The 21,361-nt window shown below is 38.9% G+C and overlaps 1 long non-coding RNA gene across 1 annotated transcript; it reads left to right on the top strand.

Annotated features, from left to right (window-relative positions):
* Nucleotides 1–3,884: 3,884 nt before the first annotated feature.
* On the top strand, nucleotides 3,885–4,876 carry LOC136175269 (uncharacterized). Its single transcript, XR_010664445.1, has 2 exons — nucleotides 3,885–4,031; nucleotides 4,549–4,876. It is a non-coding gene; the product is annotated as an uncharacterized lncRNA (long non-coding RNA).
* Nucleotides 4,877–21,361: the final 16,485 nt, after the last annotated feature.

Raw genomic sequence — 21,361 nt, 5'->3', positions numbered from 1 at the left:
TGACTGAACTGAGATAATACTACAATAGAATATTATTTAGCCTTTTGTAAAAAGAATGAATTTAAGATGTATTCTGCAACAAGATGAGCTTTAAAAATAAAGTGAAATAACTTAGACATAAAGGAACAAATACTGTATGATTCTACTGATATGAGATACCTAGAATAGGTAAATTCAGAGAGACAAAGAGTGGACTAGAGGTTAAAAGATGTGTGTGTGTGTGTGTGTGTGTGTGTGCGCGCGCTCAGTCGTGTCTGATTCTTTGGGAACCCATGGACTGTAGCCTGCTGTGCTCCTCTGTCCATGGAATTTTCCAGGCAAGAATACTAGAGCAGGTTGCCATTTTCTATTCCAGGGGAGCTTCTTGCCCCAGGGATCAAACCTGTATCTTTTGTGTTGCCTGCATTAGCAGACAGATTCTTTACCACCACACCACCTGGGAAGTCCCTAAAAGGGACTGGTTAGTGATTACTTAATGTGTACAGAACTTCTGTTTGTGATGATGAAAAAGTTTTGTAAATGAATAGTAGTAATGACTATACTAATGCCACTGAATTATACATTCAAAATCATAAACTTTATGTTTTAATATTTTACTGCAATTAAAAATAGTACTGTAAGGCATGCAATAAAAGCTATTAATAGTTGCCTCCCCCTATGTAGCTTCCCATTTTCCAGTTTCAATCCTTAGAGTTAACCACTTGTTACTAATTTTCTTAAGTTATTCACCTCTGTATTTCTAAGTATTTATATTTCTGAAGTTCTTGATTTGTTACTTCTTGACAATGCCCGATTATGTCTTATGGCAAATGAGGATTTGGCTGTCATATGCTTCCTTTTCTAGAGATACAGGGGATGAAACTGGGAACTTGGGCTACAATTGGAGAGGAACAATTTGTACATTCACAAGAGAACACAGTACCATAAAGGTGGTGCTCCTGGAAGAAGCAGATGATTAGTATCAGGCAGAAATAAGCAACACCAAGATGAGAAAATAGGTGTAAGTTCTCCATTTGAGTACTTGAACTTCACGTTTTTCTTCTGTAATAATAATATGTATCATACCTTCTTCACAGGGTTACTATAAAGATTGAGTTAAATGATACATATGAATGTATTATTCAGTTCAGTACAGTCGCTCAGTCGTGTCTGACTTTTTGCAACACCATGGACCACAGAGGCCAAGCTCCCCTGTCCATCACCAACTCCCAGTGTTTGCTCAAACTCATGTCCACCAAGTTGGTGATGCTATCCAACTATCTTATCCTCTGTCATCCCCTTCTCCTCCTATGTTCAATCTTACCCAGCATCAGAGCCTTTTCCAATGAGTCAGTTCTTTGCATCAGGTGGCTAAAGTGTTGGAATTTCAGCTTTAGCATCAGTCCTTCCAATGAATATTCAGGACTGATTTCCTTTAGAATAGACTGGTTTGATCTCCTGGCAGCCCACAAGACTTTCAAGAGTCATCTCTAACACCTTAGTTCAAAATCATCAATTCTTCGGCGCTCAGCTGTCTTTATAGCCCAACTCTCACATCCATACATGACTACTGGAAAAATCATAGCTTTGACTAGATGGGCCTTTGTTGGTAAAGTAATGTCTCTGCTTTTTAATATGCAGTCTAGGTTGATGATAGTTTTTCTTCCAAGGAGCAAGCATCTTTTAATTTCATGGCTGCAGTCACCACCTGCAGTGATTTTGGAGCCAAAAAAAAAAAAAAAGAAAGAAAAGAAATGTCTCTGCTTCCATTTTGAGTTTTCCAAATTTGCTGGTATATTGAGTGCAGCATTTTTATAGCATCATCTTTTAGGATTTGAAATAGCTCAACTGGAATTCTGTCACCTCCACTAGCTTTGTTCGTAGTGATGCTTCCTAAGGCCCACTTGACTTCGCACTCCAAGGTGTCTGGCTCTAGGTGAGTGATCACACCATTGTGGTTATCTGGCTCATGAAGATCTTTTTTGTGTATTTCTTCTGTGTATTCTTGCCACCTCTTCTTAATCTCTTATGCTTCTTTAGATTCATACCATTTCTGTCCTTTATTGTGCCCATCTTTGCATGAAATGTTCCCTTGGTATCTCTAATTTTCTTGAAGAGATCTCTAGTCTCTCCCATTGTATTGTTTTCCTCCATTTCTTTACATTGATGGCTGAGGAAAACTTTTTTTTATCTCTGTTGCTATTCTTTGGAACTCTGCATTCAAATGGGTATATCTTTCCTTTTCTCCTTTGCCCTTCGGTTCTCTTATTTTCTCAGCTATTTGTAAGGCCTCCTCAGACAACCATTTTGCCTGTGGATTTCTTTTTCTTGGGGATGATCTTCATTATTGCCTCCTGTACAGTGTCATGAAACTCCATCCATAGTTCTTCAGGCACTCTATCAGATCTAATCCCTTGAATCTATTTGTCACTTCCATTGTATAATCATAAGGGATTTGGTTTAGATCATACCTGGATGGTCGAATGGTTTTCCCTACTTTCGCCAATTTAAGTTGAATTTTGCAATAAGGAGTTCATGATCTGAGCCACAGCCAGCTCCTGGTCTTGTTTTTGCTGACTGTATAGAGCTTCTCCATCTTTGACTGCAAAGAATATAATCAATCTGATTTCAGTATTGACCATCTGGTGATGTCCACGTGTAGAGTCTTCTCTTGTGTTGTTGGAAGAGGGTGTTTGCTATGACCTGGGCGTTCTCTTGGCCAAACTCTGTTAGCCTTTGTCCTGCCTTGTTTTGTACTACAAGGTCAAATTTGCCTGTTACTCCAAGTATCTCTTGACTCCCTACTTTTGCATTCCAGTCCCCTATGATGAAAAGGACATCTTTTTTAGATGTTAGTTCTAGAAGGTCTTGTAGGCCTTCATAGAACCATTCAGCTTCAACTTTTTCAGCATTACTAGTTGGGTCATGGACTTGGATTTCTGTGATATTGAATGACTTGCCTTGGAAATGAACATAGCAGGTGTCATAGCAGGTATGAATCACAGTCCCAAATGTCCAGGGGCAAGAAATTTATTTTTTCATTGCAAGTTCAATTCCCTCTAATAATAGAAACTTCATTTTGGTCAGTTTGGGGTTTTCACATCTCCTTTCCTTTGCTTGCAGCTGAGTTCCTTGGATTCAATTTGGCTTATTTAGTCAATATCTGAAGACTCACCACATGCAAAACACTCAAGAAAAAAAAAAGTTTGTTTTCTTTCACAAAGAAGCATGAAGTCCTGTACTTTCCTCCTTTTTAAAACTTTGCCTTGAATCCATTGTGATTCATGAAGATACCCAACTTTCTCTTGCATAAAATGTCCCATGACTTTGCTGCATGGTGTGACTTTCTAAGTCTACCACATAGAATGTGATGTGAATAGGATTGCAAACTTGTGCGGTGCCTCTGCATGAAACACAGTTTATTTTTTGATGTTCATTTTATTTGTTTTGCATTCCAACAGGGATGTACTCATATATATAAGAGAATTTCACAAATATGATTTTGATTTATGAAGCTTGCCACTGCAGAGAAAGGAACCATGCATTAAAAATAAAGTTATTCAGGAGTACTGTTTCTAGGCATTACACTGTTTAGTTATTCCCATGTCTAGCTAGTTGTTTATGTTCTGTAAATGACTTCCAATATTCAGTAAATGTACTCTGAATGCATGAATGAATAAAAGAATAAAGATAAAAAGAAAGTGATATGAAATAACATTTAACTTTGTTCTTTGGTGGTTTAATGGCAATTGCCTGGCCTCCCCACCCGCCACCTCCACCTCCACCACTAATGAAAAGTTGACTCTCTTTCAGAGTATCTGCTCAAAGTTGATTGTCTGAGATGCAGAATTCTCCTCTCCCTCTTCTGATGTGTTTTCCAGGCTGGACCACCTGCTTGGAACACCTTCCTGGCTTCAGTTCTCCAGACTGCGTTTCCCATTCTTCAGAGAGCTCTTGAAACTGTGCAGCTCCAGATGAAATCACAGGAGGTGGCTTTCCAGAAAGGGAAGTGTGCTGGAGGATGGCCAGGAATGATTAATTTAAAGCCTGAGGTGAATAGAGAGAGGCACCCTAGAGATTTGAGGGTATTGGAGACTGTAGGGAGCAGATCAGTGAAGGTCTTAAAGCAGAACAAAAGGCTCTATAACTTAGCTGAAAGGTGACTTGGAATTTCCTGCATACTTCCTGAAAGCAATGTGGGTTATTGTCTGCTTCTGTTGTCAGGTATGAGAAATAGCAGCCTGGCTGGAGTTGCTCTCTCTCTTGTTCTTGATCTTTATTATCCCACTGACCTTATAATTTACATATATATTTACATATATTACATAAATAACATATATTTATTTTATATAATTATATGTTATATATTAATTATATAATATATTATAAATAAAATATAAATATATAAAATTATATATATATTAGGTCTGAATAAAAGCATTTCTAGTAGCCCTTCTTTCCATTCTTTTCCAACACAGGGAAGCCTGGCATGCTGCAGTCCATGGGGTTATGTTCACGGCTAAATTGTATCTGTTCATTCCTAACCCATGCATCTTTATCTTCCTACAGGAATAAATGTGTGCTACAATTTCCAAAATCGTTTGGTCTCCAGGCAGAACCTCACCTCCTTGTCACTGTTTCACTCACTGAAGATGTCACTGTTTCACCCGCTGATGATGTCACTGTTTCATCTACTCTTTTCATTCTCCAGTTGCTAAATTTTTCCCTCCCTTAAAAGTTCCTCTCAAGTCTTACCTACTCCCCACATCTGTTGTGGGGATCAGTTGTCTAGGCTTGGAATACCTTCAAACCAAGTAAATTTGCACCTAATGTGCTTAATTACATAAGTCCTGACTTATATTGTATAGATTCCAAATATTTGAGTAAAGTCTTTTTTTGTATAAGAGTATCACATATTTATTTTAGAAAAGTGAGAAAATGAAAAAAAAATTAAAAGAAGAAAATTGTGATCAACTTTAATGTTATCATTTTATAAAGCTGCTGCTTCTTACATAAAAACATTTTATGGATTCTCTACAAAATATTTTCACTTTCAATATTTTGATTGAACAAGTATATGATGAATAAAAAGTCACTGTGATATCAGCAATGCTTTTAAATAAATCAATAATTTCTTTTCAGAACAACACTACCCATATTTTTTTGAAAACTAGTAGTTCATGTATGACAGAGAATTTTGCCTAGGTTACACTTTGAGTTTGGTAACCCCTATTTTCAAGGTCTTTTGTGTATTCTAGATTGATAAGCTTCCTTTTTAAAAAAAATGCAATATTATGTCATTGAGCTAGAGATTTGTAAATGCTAAGGAACTAGGCAAACATTTAAACACATATACCTCTGTAACACTTGTACAGTCATGCAGGTATTTATTTACATGTTTTTAAAGTTATATATAATGTATATTATGTCATGCTTATGTAATCTGTATAAAAATCACATGGTTGAAATATTTATACCATTGGAAGTCAGTGTTTTCCAGGTGGACAGATTCAGTTCAGTTCAGTCACTCAGTTGTGTCCAACTCTTTGTGACCCCATGAACCACAGCACACCAGGCCTCCCTGTCTATCACCCCCAGACTCCACCCAAACCCATGTCCATTGAGTCTATGATGCCATCCAACCATCTCGTCCTCTGTCATCCCCTTCTCCTCCTGCCCTCAGTCTTTCCCAACATCAGGGTCTTTTCCAATGAGTCAGCTCTTCGCATCAGGTGGCCAAAGTATTGGAGTTTCAGCTTCATCATCAGTCCTTCCAATGAATATTCAGGACTGATTTCCTTTAGGATGGACTGGTTGGATCTCCTTGCAGTCCAAGGGACTCTCAAGAGTCTTCTCCAACACCACAGTTCAAAAGCATCAATTCTTCTGCACTCAGCTTTCTTTATAGTCCAAAGTCTTTATATTTATAGTCCATAAATATATTTATAGTCTTTATACTCTCACACCCATACATGACCACTGGAAAAACCATAGTCTTGACTAGATGGACCTTTGTTGACAAAGTAATGTCTCTGCTTTTCAATATGCTGTCTAGGTTGGTCATAACTTTCCTTCCAAGGAGCAAGCGTTTTTTAATTTCATGGCTGCAATCACCATCTGCTGTGATTTTGGAGCCCAGAAAAATAAAGTAAGCCACTGTTACCACTGTTTCCCCATCTATTTACCATGAAATGATGGGACCAGATGCCATGATCTTAGTTTTTTGAATGTCTAGCTTTAAGCCAACTTTTCCACTCTCTTCTTTCACTTTCATCAAGAGGCTCTTTAGTTCCTCTTCACTTTCTGCCGTAAGGGTGGTGTCATCTGGGTATCTGAGGTTATTGATATTTCTCCCGGCAATCTTGATTCCAGCTTGTGCTTCATCCAGCCCAGCATTTCTCATGATGTACTCTGCATATAAGTTAAATAAGCAGGGTGACAATATAGCCTTGACATACTCCTTTTTCTATTTGGAACCAGTATGTTGTTCCATGTCCAGTTCCAACTGTTGCTTCCTGACCTGCATACAGGTTTCTCAAGAGGCAGGTCAGGTGGTCTGGTATTCCCATCTCTTTCAGAATTTTCCAGTTTATTGTGATCCACACAGTCAAAGGCTTTGGCATAGTCAATAAAGCAGAAATAGATGTTGTTCTGGAACTCTCTTGCTTTTCTGATGATTCACCAGATGTTGGCAATTTGATCTCTCGTTCCTTTTCTAAAACCAGCTTGAACATCTGGAGGTTCACAGTTCATGTATTGCTGAAGCCTGGTTTGGAGAATTTTGAGCATTACTTTACTATTGTGTGAGATGAGTGCAATTGTGTGGTAGTTTGAGTATTCTTTGGGATTGCCTTTCTTTGGGATTTGAATGAAAACTGACCTTTTACAGTCCTGTGGCCACTGCTGAGTTTTCCAAATTTGCTGGCATATTGAGTTGCGGCACTTTCACAGTGTCATCTTTTAGGATTTGAAATAGCTCAACTGGAATTCCATCACCTCTGCTAGCTTTGTTCATAAGGCCTACTTGACTTCCTAAGGCCTACTTGACATAACATTTCAGGATGTCTGGCTCTAGGTGAGTGATCACACCATCACGATTATCTGGGTCATGAAGATCTTTTTTGTACAGTTCTGTGTATTCTTGCCACCTCTTCTTAATATCTTCTGCTTCTGTTAGGTCCCTACCATTTCTTTTGCATTTAGAATTACAAAATTATCGATGCTCTGTTGATGTTTTTGAAAGCCTAGCAATAGAGTAGCAGAGGCAGTTTAAAAAAAAATTAGTATTTTTTTTCAAGGGTTGCCTTGCATGCTAAACTGGTTTCTGTTTGTCCCCAGAAAACTGTGTAACCCTGTCTAAAATGTCCCTTTTTTGGTGATCCTGGGCTTATAGCCAGCGTAATCTCTCCATGGTGACCTGCTGGGAACAAGGTGGGTCAGAGGCATCTGTACCATGTGTCAGGTCAATCTGAGATACAGGGCAGAGCTGAGGTTAGAAGGAAATAAGTGCTGTGGCTTGGATGCTTCTCTCAGACGCTTCTCATTGGAGAGCAGGGGAGACCTAATGCAATAGCAAAGTTGAGATTTCAGTAAAAGTTCAACTCTGACTTCAGCTTTGAAAATATCATGACCACACTACCCAACCACTGAATCTAGGCTTCTCTGGGCTTGCCCATGTTTGATCACTTAATGGGAATATATACACTAATGTAAATACCAGCAGGAGAATGGAATAGTTCTTGCTACTGAAACAAAAATCTGCCATAATAGCAAGTAACACCTCCCCTTATAGAACCTCTGAGGTTGTAGACATCAGAAAGAAGAAGCAAGTAAGAAAGTTAAAGAAGATAAATGCGAAACAGTGATCCTGGCTCCAGGAAAGTAATCCATAAAGCAGATAATTGAGAGTTTCATATAATCTTTTCCTAAGCTGCTTTCTTTCAGATTTTATTGCTGCATAAATTGCTCAACAGAATTAAACTAAGCACCTTTAAAGTTCCACTAACATACTCAGTCTGTGGAGTTACCATTAATGCTTTAAGGGATAACTTACTGAATTGTTAAGACTTCAGGGAGAGAGGAGTCTGGTGGGCTGCCACCTATGGGGTCTCACAGAGTTGGACATGACTGAAGTGACTGAGCAGCAGCAGCATGGCAGAAAAAAAAATGTGAAGCTACTACAATGACTTAAGATTATAACAAGTAGCACACATATATATACTTGGAGTATTTCTTCTTAATCGATATCAGCTGACCTTCTCTAATAGAAATAATCTGCATTTTAAGAAAGAGGAGACAAATGGAAACTACCAACAACAAGTGATTCTTTGCCTCTAGAAAATTCTCCTGTCTTCTCTCTCTGGATACTATGCTACTGTGGTTCTCTGAACCACAGTTCAGTTCTCTGAACTGAAAGGAGATCAAACCAGTCCATCCTAAAGACACTGAGTAACTCAGTGTCTCCAAAAATTTATTCCATACAAAATTTATTCCACAAGATGATATTTTTAAAAGTTTCCTTAACTAGATAGATTTGAGAAATGCTGTATACTATATCACTGTCTTGGAAATTAACAATGCATACTAGTATATTAACCATCTTAAAATTTTGCATATTAAAGAAATCTTTTTAACTTTGTTTAGTAGCTCATTTCCAAAAATTGTATAGTGAAGCAATATTAAAAAATATTTACAGATATTTTTCCATATCTGAAAATATTGCTGCTCTAAGGTTCCCACCTTCTGAGGCAATGAGTTTTGGAGTTTCAGGTACAGGGTGGGTTGAACTAGAATGATAAAGGCATTATTCAATTCTGGCTGTCAAATAGTATTTGCTTTTGGCACCTAGGAAGGAAATAGTCTTGAGCAACAGGCTTTGTTAAAAGTTAAGATCCATATATGCCACAGGTAGAGAGCTCTAAAGAGATGGTATAAGGTAGTTCTTGACTTAGGGAAGAAAGCCTGAGTCTTCTAAATGGAGGTATATGGGATGAATAGAGTCAAAGGTAAGAAGAACAAATGTGGTCAATGGTTTAACCTTTATACTAAGACCTTGTGGCAGAGGATTGATAGGTATATCTGCCATGAGGAAAAGTCACAGTGGAGGGTTTTGTGCAGCATTTATGGGCCAGACCTCTGGGAAAACATCACTATACCAACTGTACCAGCTGGAATAAAAATGTGGTGTGGCAAATTCCTACAGACACTGAGCCTAAGTTAGCGACTCTGGACCTCTTTCAGATCCCAAATGGCGTAGAAAAATCCCAGGAGTTTCAATAAGACCTATGGACTGGTTCCAGGTTGGGAAATCAGTATGTCAAGGTTGTATGTTGTCACCCTGTTTATTTAACTTCTATGCAGAGTACATCATGTGAAATGACTGGCTGGATGAAGCACAAGCTGGAATCAAGATTGCTGGGAGAAATACCAATAACTTCAGATATGCAGATGATAGCACCCTAATGGCAGAAAGTGAAGAACTAAAGGGCCTCTTGATGAAAGTGAAAAAGGAGAGTGAAAAATCTGGCTTAAAATCAACATTCAGAAAACTAAGATCATGGCATCTGGTCCCATCACTTCATGGCAAATAGGAGGGTAAACAGTGGAAATAGAGATTTTTATCCTTTTTTTTGGCCCCAAAATCACTGCAGATGGTGACTGCAGCCATGAAATTAAAAGACACTTGCTCCGTGGAAGAAAAGCTATGACCAACCTAGACAGCATATTAAAAAGCAGGCATTACTTTGCTGACAAAGGTCCATCTAGTCAAAGTTATGCTTTTTCCAGTATGGATGTGAGAGTTGGACCATAAGGAAGGTTGAGTGCCGAAAAACTGATGCTTTTGAACTGTGATGTTGCAGAAGACTCTTAAGAGTCCCTTGAACTGAAAGGAGATCAAACCAGTCCATCCTAAAGGAAATCAGCTCTGAATATTCATTGGAAGGACTGATGCTGAAGCTGAAACTCCAATATTTTGGCTACCTGATGCGAAGAACTGACTCATTTGAAAAGACCCTGACGCTGGGAAAGATTGAAGGCTGGAGGAGAAAGGGACGACAGAGGATGAGATGATTGGATGGCGTCACCGAGTCGATGGACGAGTTTGGGTAAGCTCCAGGGGTTGGTGATGGACAGAGAAGCCTATTGAGCTGCAGTCCATGGGGTTGCAAAGAGTTGGACACAACTGAGTGACTGAACTGTACTGAACATATATGCATCTAATACAGGAGCATATAAATATATAAAGCAAATATTAACAGACATAAAGGGAGAAATTGACAGTAATATGATAATAGCAGGGGACTTTAACTCCCCACTTAAATTAATGAACGAATCACCAGGACAGAATATTAATAATGAAAGTCTGATCTTAAGTGACACATTAGACCAGTTGGACTTAACAGATATCTATAGGACTTTCCATCCCCAAACAGCACAATACACATTCTTTTTCAATACACATGCAATACTCTCCAGGGCAGATCACATTTTAGGCCAAAAAAAAGTCTCAACACATTTAAGACAATAGATTTTTTTTTCATTTATTTTTATTAGTTGGAGGCTAATTACTTCACAAGAACGATAGATTTTACATCAAGTATCTTTTCCAGCCAAGTGGTATGAAACTATAAATCAATTATAGAAACAAAAGTGTAAAAGTATCAACACACTGGAGACTAAAAACATGATACTAAAAAAAAATAATGAATTGCAACGAAATCAAAGAGGAAATCAGAAAATGCCTACATATAAGTGAAAATAAATACAGAACTTTCCAAACACTGTGGGATGTTGCAAAAGTAGTTCTAAGATGGAATTTTAGAGTAATATAGGCCTACCTCAAGAAACAAGAAAAATCTCAAATAAACAACCTAACTTTTCATCTAAATGAATTAGAAAAAGAAGAATAAGCAAAGTCCGAAGTCAGCAAAAGAAGGATACATGCTTGGTCATTCATTCATGTCTGACTCTCTGTGGCCCCATATAAGATAGCTCTCTAAGCTTCTACTCTGTCCATGGAATTTTCCAGGCGAGGATACTTCAGAGGGTTGCCAACTCCTACTCCAGGGGATCCTCCCGACCCAGGGATCAAATCCACATCTCTTGTGTTTCCTGCACTGGCAGGCAGATTCTTTATCACTAGCATCACCTGGAAAGTCTGAAGAAGGATATACTAGAGTGGAAATATGTAGAGACAAAAAGAAAAGAAAGAAGAAGAGATCAGTGAAAGCAACAGCACGTTTTTTGAGAAGACAAACAAAGTTGATAAACCTGTAGTCAGGTTCATCAAGAAAAAAGAGCACAAGTAAACAAAGTAATAAATAAAACAGGAGAACTAACAGTAGATATCACAGATATACAAAATATCATAAGAGAATGTGATTTAGATGGTAAAGAATCTGCCTGCAATACAGGAGACCTGGGTTCAATCTTTGGGTTGGGAAATCCCCTAGAGAAGGGAATGGCTACCCATTCCAGTATTCTTGCCTGGAGAATTTCATGAACAGAGGGGTCTGGTGGGCTACAGTCCATGGAGTTACAAAGACAAAGAGTTGGACATGCCTGAGAAACTAAGCAAGGAATGAACAGTTATGTGCCAGTAAATTTAACAATGTAGAAGAAATTGAGAAATTTCTAGGAGTATCAAACCTTCCAAGACTGAATCAGGAAGAAACAGACAACCTAAACAAAAAAGAACTCTCAGCAAATAAAAATCCAAGAGTGGACATCTTCATAGGGGAATTCTACCAAACATTTAAGGAAAGTTAATAACTATCCTTTTCAAAGTATTCTGAGAAATTAGAGATGAAGTAACACCCAAATTCATTCTATGAGGTCACCATTACCTTGTTATGAAAACCAGATAAAGAACTATGAAAAAAGAAAATTAAAGACCAATATCTCTGATGAATATAAATGCAAAATTTCTCAACAAGGTATTAGTAAACTGAATCCAACAAGATATATATATATATATAAAATCATACACCACCATCAAGTGGAAATTATTTCAGGGATGTAAAGAATGGTTCAGCACTCAGAAATCAATCAATGTAATACATCACACTAGGAAAAGTAAGGATAAAATTACATAACATCTCATTTGAGAAAATTCAACATCCACTCCTGGTAATCAAAACATCCACTCCTGTCATCAAAGTTGGTTTGTGGGATATATTTCAATATAGGAAAGGAAATTTATGACAAATCCACAGCTAACATCATACTCAATGGCACAAAGCTGAAAGTCTTTGCTCTAAAATCAGGAACACAGCAAGCATGTCCACTCTCATCACTTTTATCTAACATAGTATTGAAAGTATTAGCCATAACAATCAGATAAGAAAAAAATGTAAAACCTCCAAATTGGAACTGAAGAAGTGAAACTGTCACTATTTGTGGATGACATGACACCATGTATGGAAATCCCTAAAGCCTCCACCAAAAACTGTTCAAACTAAGAAATGAATTCAGTGACATTTCAGGATGCAGCATTTCTATGTACTAATAATGAACTATCAGAAAGAGAAAGTAAGAAAAAAAATCCCATTTAAAATCACATCAAAATAAATAAATTAATTACCTAGGAATAAACTTAACCAAAGACCTGTACTCTAAAACTATGAAACATTGATGAAGGAAATTGAAGGTGATACAAATAAGTGGAAAGAGCTTTGCTTTCATAGATTAGGAGAATTAACATTGTGAAAATGTATATCCTACTAAAAACAATCTACATATCTAGTGCTATCCTTATCAAAGTATGAGTGACATTTTTCAGAGGCTTAGAACAAATATACTTAAAATTTATATGGAGCCTCAAAAGACTCAAATAGCTAAAGCAATCTTGAGAAAAGGAACAAAGGCGGATGCATGCCATTCCCCATCTTTAGACTATACAGCAAATTGCTGCTGCTGTTTAGTCACTAAATCACATCTGACTTTGTCAACCCCACAGACTGTCACCCACCAGGCTCCTCTGTACTCAGGATTTCCCAGGCATGAATATTGGAGTGGGTTGCCATTTCCTTCTCCAGGACATTGACCCAGAAATCAAACTTGTGGCTCCTGCTTGGCAGATGGATTCTTTACCACTAAGACACTTGGGAAGTCCATATAGCAAATTACAGTAATAAAAAAAAAATGTGTGTATACACATACACACATTGGAATATTAGTCACAAAAATGAAATTCTATGTGCAAAAATTGGACAGGTATAGAGGTTATTATGCTTAGGGAATGACTCAGAAGACAAATAATCTATGTTATCAGTTACATGTGGATTCTATAAAATATGACAAATGAATGAATATAATAAAACTGAAACAGACTCAAACGACATAAAGAAAAGTTAGTGGTTACCCATGGGGGAGAGAAGGGGGGATAAGATCAGGTAGGGGATTAAAAGGTAAAAGCTACTGTGTATAAAATAAATAAGTACAAGGATATATTGCACAGCAAAAATAAAAAAAAAATAGAATATATTTGACTTAGGCCCAGAGGTTGGTTTCATGGCTCAGGTTTTCTTTCTTCTTGGATCTCTACTATCAGTTGTCACTCAGTCATGTCTAATTCTGCGACCTAATGGACTGCAGCACGCCAAGTCTCCCTGTCCATCACCAACTCCCAGAGTTTACTCAAACGCACGTCCATTGAGTCAGTGACGCCATCCAACCATCTCATCCTCTGTCATCCCCTTCTCCTCCTGCCTTCAATCTTTCCCAACATCAGGGTCTTTTCAAATGAGTCAGTTCTTCGCATCAGGTGGCCAAAGCATTGGAGTTTCAGCTTCAGCATCAGTCCTTCCAATGAATTTTCAGTACTGATTTACTTTAGGATGGACTGGTTGGATCTCCCTGCAGTCTAAGGGACTCTCAAGAATCTTCTCCAACACCACAGTTCAAAAGCATCAGTTCAAAGGCATCAGTTCTTCGGTGCTCAGCTTTCTTTCTCATCCAACTCTCACATCCATACATGACTACTGGAAAAACCATAGCTTTGACTAGAAGGACCTTTGTCGGCAAAGTAATGTCTTTGCTTTTTAATCTGCCGTCTAGGTTGGTTATAGCTTTTCTTTCAAGGAGCAAGCGTCATTTAATTTCATGGCTGCAGTCACCATCTGCAGTGATTTTGGGGCCAAAAAACTCTTTCACTGTTTCCATTGTTTCGCATTTATTTGCCATGAAGTAATGGGACTGGCTTTTGAACTGTGGTGTTGGAGAAGACTCTTGAGAGTCCCTTGGACTGCAAGCAGATCCAACCAGTTCATCCTAAAGGAGATCAGTCCTGGGTATTCATTGGAAGGACTGCTGCTGAGCCTGAAACTCCACTACTTTGGCCACCTCATGCAAAGAGTTGACTCATGGAGAAGACCCTGATGCTGGGAGGGATTGGGGGCAGGAGGAGAAGGGTGCGACAGAGGATGAGATGGCTGGATGGCATCACCAACTCGATGGACATGAATTTGAGTAAACTCCAGGAGTTGGTGATGGACAGGGAGGCCTGGCGTGATGCGATTCTTGGGGTTGCAAAGAGTTGGACATGAGTGAGTGACTGATCTGACCTGAACTGAATGGGACCGGATGCCATGATCTTAGTTTTCTGGATGTTGAGTTTTAATCCAGTTTTTTCACTCTCCTCTTACACTTTCATCAAGAGGCTCTTTAGTTCTTTGCTTTCTGCCATAAGAGTATTTATATATACATACATAAAGGTGTTTATATAACGTTAGGTGTTTATATATACATGTTTATGGACTTTCCAGGTGGCACTAGTGGTAAAGAACCCACTTGCCAATGCAGGAGACTTAAGAGATGTGGGTTCAATCCTTGGATTGGGAAAATCCCTGGGAGGAGGGCATGGCAACCCACTTCAGTATTCTTGCCTGGGGAATCCCCACGGGCAGAGGAGCCTGGAGAGCTACAGTCCATAGTGTTGCCAGGAGCTGGACATGACTACAGTGACAGAGCACCCATTTGTTGTTGTTGTTCTTTGGTAAGTTGTGTTTGACTCTTTGCGACCTCATGGACTGCAGCATGCCAGGCTGCCCTGTCTCTTTCACAATCTCCCAGAGTTTGCTCAAACTCATGTCCATTGAGTTGGTGATTCCATCCAACCACCTCATCCTCTGTCTTCCCCTTCTCCTCCCACCTTCAATCTTTCCCAGGATCAGGGTCTTTTCCAATGAGTCAGTTCTTCGCATCAGGTGGCCAAAGTATTGTAGCTTTAGCTCCAGCATCAGTCCTTCCAATGAATATTCATCGTTGATTTCCTTTAGGATTGACTGTTTGATCTCCTTGCTATCCAAGGGAGTGGCAAGAGTCTTCTCCAGAAACACAGTGCAAAAGCAACAATTCTTCAGTGCTCAGCCTTCTTTATGGTTCAATTCTCACACCCACAATTGACTACTGGAAAAATCATAGCTTTGACTATACAGACTTTTGTCAGCAAAGATACCTCTGGTTCTTAATACGCTGTTAACTTTTGTCGTAGTTTTTTCTTCCAAGGAGCAAACATCTTTTAATTTCATGGCTGCAGTAAAATATATAAATATTTAAAACTATATACATATGTTACATATGTAAATTTGTGAGTCTCTATCTTCAGTGTGACACCACCTCTAAAGCTCAAGAATATAAAAATCATTTTCTTCTTGGTTCTCTGTCATTTTATCTAGTCAATATATCCATAACCAAAGCTAATGCTTTCACCACTCTCAAGTCAATTTCTACTTTCCTTACTCCTACTATTCTTGGAATCAATCATTCTTCTTCCTTCTGTTCACACTCACTTGTAAGTAATGTTTATTTTACTTTTTACCTTATTTTTCACTCTCCTTGCCACAGCCTGAGTTCAAACATTCATGATTTCCCATCTAATTAATCTGAATAGTCACTGCGTATAATGACTTTTGTTTTATTTTAAATACCTATCTTTTGTAAATAATTAAAATGGTTTATCATAAAATTTGAAAGTATAGTTAAACAAAAATAAATAAACAAGCTAAAAATAACCCTTAAATTCTATTGCTCTATTTGCTAAATAGGATTTGTTTAATCTAATTTAGCTAACACAACTTGCTAGACCTTTTGATCAGTCTTTTTCCAAGTTATAAATATGTATATATGTGCATGTGTAGGAGAGAGTGAGAGAGAGAGGCACTGTGCTAGGCAGTTTACATATATCATCTTCTCAGATATTCACAAACTTCCATGAGGCAAATATGATTATTCTCATTTTACAGATGAATAAATTGGGACTCGGAGAGTCTTACAACATTATGTAGCTAGTTAAGTGGAGGAACAAAAGAAGTCTGATAAAACCCAAGGTTTGTGCCTTCATCACTATATTATAACACAACCATGAGAGCACATTGTGCACACAATAAATGTAACTACTTTTATGCTTGCTATTGTTGTTTAGTCGCTGCGTCGTGTCCAACTCTTGTGATCCCAGGGACTGTAGCTGTCCGTGGGATTTTCCAGGCAAGAATACTGGAGTAGATGGCGTTTCCTTCTCCAGGTGGATCTTCCTGACCCAGGGATCGAAACTGCAGCTCCTGCCATGTCTTCTGCATTAGCAGGCGGACTTTTTACCCCTGAGCTACAGGGGAAGCCCAGATTAAATGTTCATTTTGCAAACATGGATTCATAGTGTGCATATTATATCTAACCAGATATTAGGAATTCCCTGCTGGACCCACAGTTAAGAATCCACCTTTCAGTGAGGGGGAGGTGGGTTCAGTCCCTGGTGAGGGGTCTAAGATCCCACATGCCATGGGACGACTAAGCTCGTGCCCTCTGGAACCCTTGCACCACTGTCCATGCACCACAAAGAAGATCCTATGTGCTGCAGCTAAGACTCAACACAGCCAAGTAAATACATTTTTTAAAATGTAATTTCAATTTTTTTGGTATCAAACATATATTTAAAATTTTAATAAGATTCCATTGAATGGTTGCTTTTATCTGACTCTCTATTGATAGGTATTTTGTTATTTTCAGTTTTGCCTTATAAGAAAAAAATGTCAGTAAATATTTGTGTATATATATCTGTATGGATGGAGGGATTGCAAGTATTTTTTATGCTTATGTGAAATTCTCAACATTTAACACACACGCACATATAGTGCGTGTATGCAGCACACACACACACACACACACACACACACACACACACACAGAGGCTGTGGACTGGCAGCAAATGGGGCAAGAGAATGAAGGGCAGTCATTGTCAGGGGCCCAGGCCAGCTGCTGCTGTGTTCTCAGACCACAGACGAGCATGAGATTTCTAAACTCAAACCTGACCTTTTAGGCCCCCATGTTGTTATAGTTTTAAAGTTTTAAGAAAGAAGAAGAAAGGAGACAACCCTAGCTTAATGGTTGCCTAATCTATGCTTGAATAATTGCAGAAGCAAGGAGCTTGCTATTTTTCCCAAATCCCAATTGAGTTAAGATTCTGGGGACCCAGAGCAAGAAGCCCACATATTATGAACCTAAATATTTAAAAGAAACATTTCAGACAAAAAAAGAAACTTTGCTTTTTCCCCTCCTCTTGGCTCCATCTGATACTATGAGGTACCTGGCCTGTCTGTGTGTGGACACCTTGCCCGCAAATCTGAGGTCTGCATATTGGAGTCCCCAGGCTTTGATGCATACACAGGTTTGGATGCATACATTAGAAAGGAAACTCTTAGAAAAGGCTTGTGAATATGCATAAGGATGAGATTATTTCCAACTGGTGGAATGCGTTCATGCAAGTAGGGCATTTAAGCTATGAACTCCCAGCAATGGAATGGTAGAGAAGGGAGGGACTGTGTATGAGGTGTGGACAGAAGCGAAGGAAGAGTGAATGCTGGTGTGAGTGAGAGAACAGTGTGGTGAGGAAGCTGGTGGGGATTTTGTGAGACAAGGGCCTATGGTTGATTAGGAGGACCTAAACCGATGCAAGGAGGTAGAACTTTATCCTGTAGGTAGTGGCAAGTTGTTGAATTTGTGAGCATGGAAATGACACAATCTGTATTTTAGGTCACCAACTTCAGTAGCAAAATTGAAGGTGAATTTAGTTAGTTATTGACCAGTAGAGAAGCTGAATAGTTTTTCAAGTTTCCTGCCTCTGAAACTTTTCTTCCCAATTCCCTCATGTGCATGCTAAGTCACTTTAGTCATATCTGAGTCTTTGTGACCCTATGGGCCGTAGCCTGTCAGACTCCTCTGTCCATGGGGATTCTCTAGGCAAGAACACTGGAGTGGGTTGCTATTTCCTCCTCCAGGGGATCTTCCCAACCCAGGGATCGAACCAGCATCCCTTAGGTCTTCTGCATTGGCATGTAGATTCTTTACCACTAGCACCACGTGGAAAGCCCCAATTCTTTCACAGTAGTAGAATAAAAATTATTAGTTGGAAAGTAGACTGTCATGTGTAGAAAGACAAATGAAGACAAACGGTGAGTTTAATGTTGGCCCCTAGGTCTACCATTATACAACATACATATATAACAGAGGAATAGCAGCAGTATCTCAGCAGACCCTTGCCTTTAGAAAGATGTCCAGGCCTGTTAATGCAGAACCCATATGATGTCATAAAAGATGTTTTGGTTTTTGGAGTTTTGGCAGTAGATTTTCTGGGGTGTGTGTGTGTGAGAGAGAGATATTGAATACACAGATGCTGAAAATCTGAACCCCGCTTGCTACCTACAGTGTTTGGAGAGGGGCAGAGAGCAACAGTTTTCAGCATGACTCTGTCCTGAAGGAGCTGATAAAAAGCAGAGAGAGGGAGAGAGAGATAAAGACAGCTACCTTTGGAGTCTAATTTGGGAACCTGGAGAACATTGCAAAACAAAATCTGTGTACACATGGGGGAAGTAAAATATCTAGCAATTGTATTGTGTTACTCTAGGCATAATTGTGGACTTTAAAAAGGCACATATTATTTATAAGGAACACTATAATTATACCCATTCCATGAAATACATTATTTCCTGGACTATCTGTAATAACTCCTTTGAGGCTGTCTGTGGAAGGTCAAATTATTGTTCTAATTTTGGTCTGTTGACCACGACACAGAGCTGGGGGTTGGTGGCAGTCTTCACTGCCTGTCAAATAGACATGATCACATGCCATGAGGAAATGTCAGGATATTTTTAGGGTGAAGTCCAGATATTGCATATAAAGCTTCTCAATTTTAAAAAAGGCATGTGGTTTGGGTTTGTTGTCTTATCTATTTACTTTGTGAAACTGAGTGCAGAGCTATAGGAGATTTCCGTGTTGCCCTCCCTCAATTTCTATTCTGACTGATGATGTCAGTGACATTTCCTTTTTTCTTTGCTCTGGTTATCCAGTCCTTCGCTCTGCCTCACAGCTTTTCCTGCTGACCCCTTCTCCATCTTCTGTGCTTGTCATGTTTCCTGCCTGCTCACAAATGAAGATCAATGAAGCAAAAGCTGACCATCAAGAAACTTGGATTTTTATAATCTCAGCTCAGTCATTGACTAACTGCATTAACACTGGGCAAGCCCTATTACCTTCCTTACTCTAAATTTCTTTCATCAATACAAAGTGGAGTACGAAATAGGTGACCTCCAAGGTACCCTTCGACTCTGACATTTGTGACCCTACCAAACCTGGGATGTAATTATTATAACAGTTGTAAGAAGTATAATTAAAGGAAAACTGCTCAGAAATATTAAGTGCTTTTGTGCTAATACTACAGAGACATCATGAATGCTGTAGAACACTCCATGTGAATTAATTTTCTTATATTTTTATGAAGGTCTTTTCTCCCCCTACCCCCCAAACTATTTGTCAATGGAGAAATTTACTCTATTTTTTCTTTTAATCATCATATGTTACTGTATTCAAAATTTAAGGTCACTCTGGCCACTAATAATACATGCTAACATTTCTCATGGAAGAATATTCAGAGTTAGTTGGTACTGCAGTTATTAAATCCCATGGATAACTGATTGGCTGTATAACAGACTCTGTTCTGCATCAAATAATAAATGAAGAGCAGTTATCCAGAAATTAAACATTTTGCAGAGCATTGATTACTACAAATAAGTTGAGATTTGGAAGGCAAGACCTGAGTTTCAGTTCTGGATTCAACAATTCTTAGTTTTTACCTAAATCGGAGTTGGGTCCAACTGACTCAGAATCATAGCATTATATTTACTCATTAAGGAAAATATTCTTGAAAGAAAGCATGATGTAATTTCTAGCCAGAAAATAGAGCAATAGCAGTATTCATGAAAAACAAGACATTTTAGTAAAGTTATTAAGCAGAAATCAATAGGACCAATTGGATTTGTGATCAAGGGAGTTATATTTGACTAATACAACTCCTGGTTAATAAGATTCAGGCCAGAATGATTGTGGCAGAAATAAAGTCAGAAGTCATTTGAGGATGGGAAAGGTGGAGTAATGAGCATGGTGTTAGAATAGATGACTTTGAGGTGGCAGAAAAGTTATTTGTGGACATGTCTGACAGAAATTGAAAGCAAAGCCTGGCAGTATATGTTGAGGTGCTTTTGTGCAGAAGCCTTTTCAGTAGATCTCTGAGAATATAGAGTACAGATTTTCAGACTTTAGTGGGAATGAGAATGTTTTGGAGTTGGTGGTTCTGACCTCAGAGGTTCTAATTCAGTAGATTTAGAAATCCATATGGGACAAAGACATTCATATATTCTACTAGCTCCCCTAGGATTTTTATGCAGAAAGTCTGTGTGCTACAGTTTAGGGCAGCAGTTTTTAAGCTTTAACATGCATCAGAATTAACTGACGGGCTTGTTAAACTACAGATTGCTGAGCCTCACTTCTACGGCTTCTGATGCAGCAGACCATGGGGCCAGACAAATTACTACTCTAACAAGGCAAATCCTGATGTTGCTGGTCAGGGGACCATGTTTTGAAAATGCCTGCCTTATGGTGCATTGATTTCACTGACATAGACTTTAATAGAGATTCAGGAGCAGAATTCTGGAAAGCAATTACATGCAGTGGCAGCACCAAGAAGGGGTGCATGTTTATGAGCCCAGAGGAAAGCACCACAGGAGGAAGGTGGCTGGAAGATGCGAGTGAGTGAGGGACTAGGAAAGGGAGCAGTGGTCTGGAACAGTCTAAAAGGATGCGGGCAAGTCGTAGGAAGAGCGAGTCTTTAAAATGAAGGTCGTATCACTTGACAGCATCAAATCTACAGCTACACATAGAGCAACTCTCACTGAGAGGGACCTGAAGACAAGCAGACTGGCTCCTCTACAACTGAGGTCATAAAGAAAGAACCACGCTGGGCTTGATAGGAGGGAAGTGATCTAGCTGGAATCTGAACTCCTGGTGGGTGACAAAGAACATGGGAGTATCATAGGCTCAGAGAGTCTCCCCAGGG

The sequence above is a fragment of the Muntiacus reevesi genome, chromosome 9, assembly GCF_963930625.1.
Source record: "Muntiacus reevesi chromosome 9, mMunRee1.1, whole genome shotgun sequence".
Classification (NCBI taxonomy): Eukaryota; Metazoa; Chordata; class Mammalia; order Artiodactyla; family Cervidae; genus Muntiacus; species Muntiacus reevesi.
This window is presented reverse-complemented; position numbering and strand designations above follow the sequence as displayed.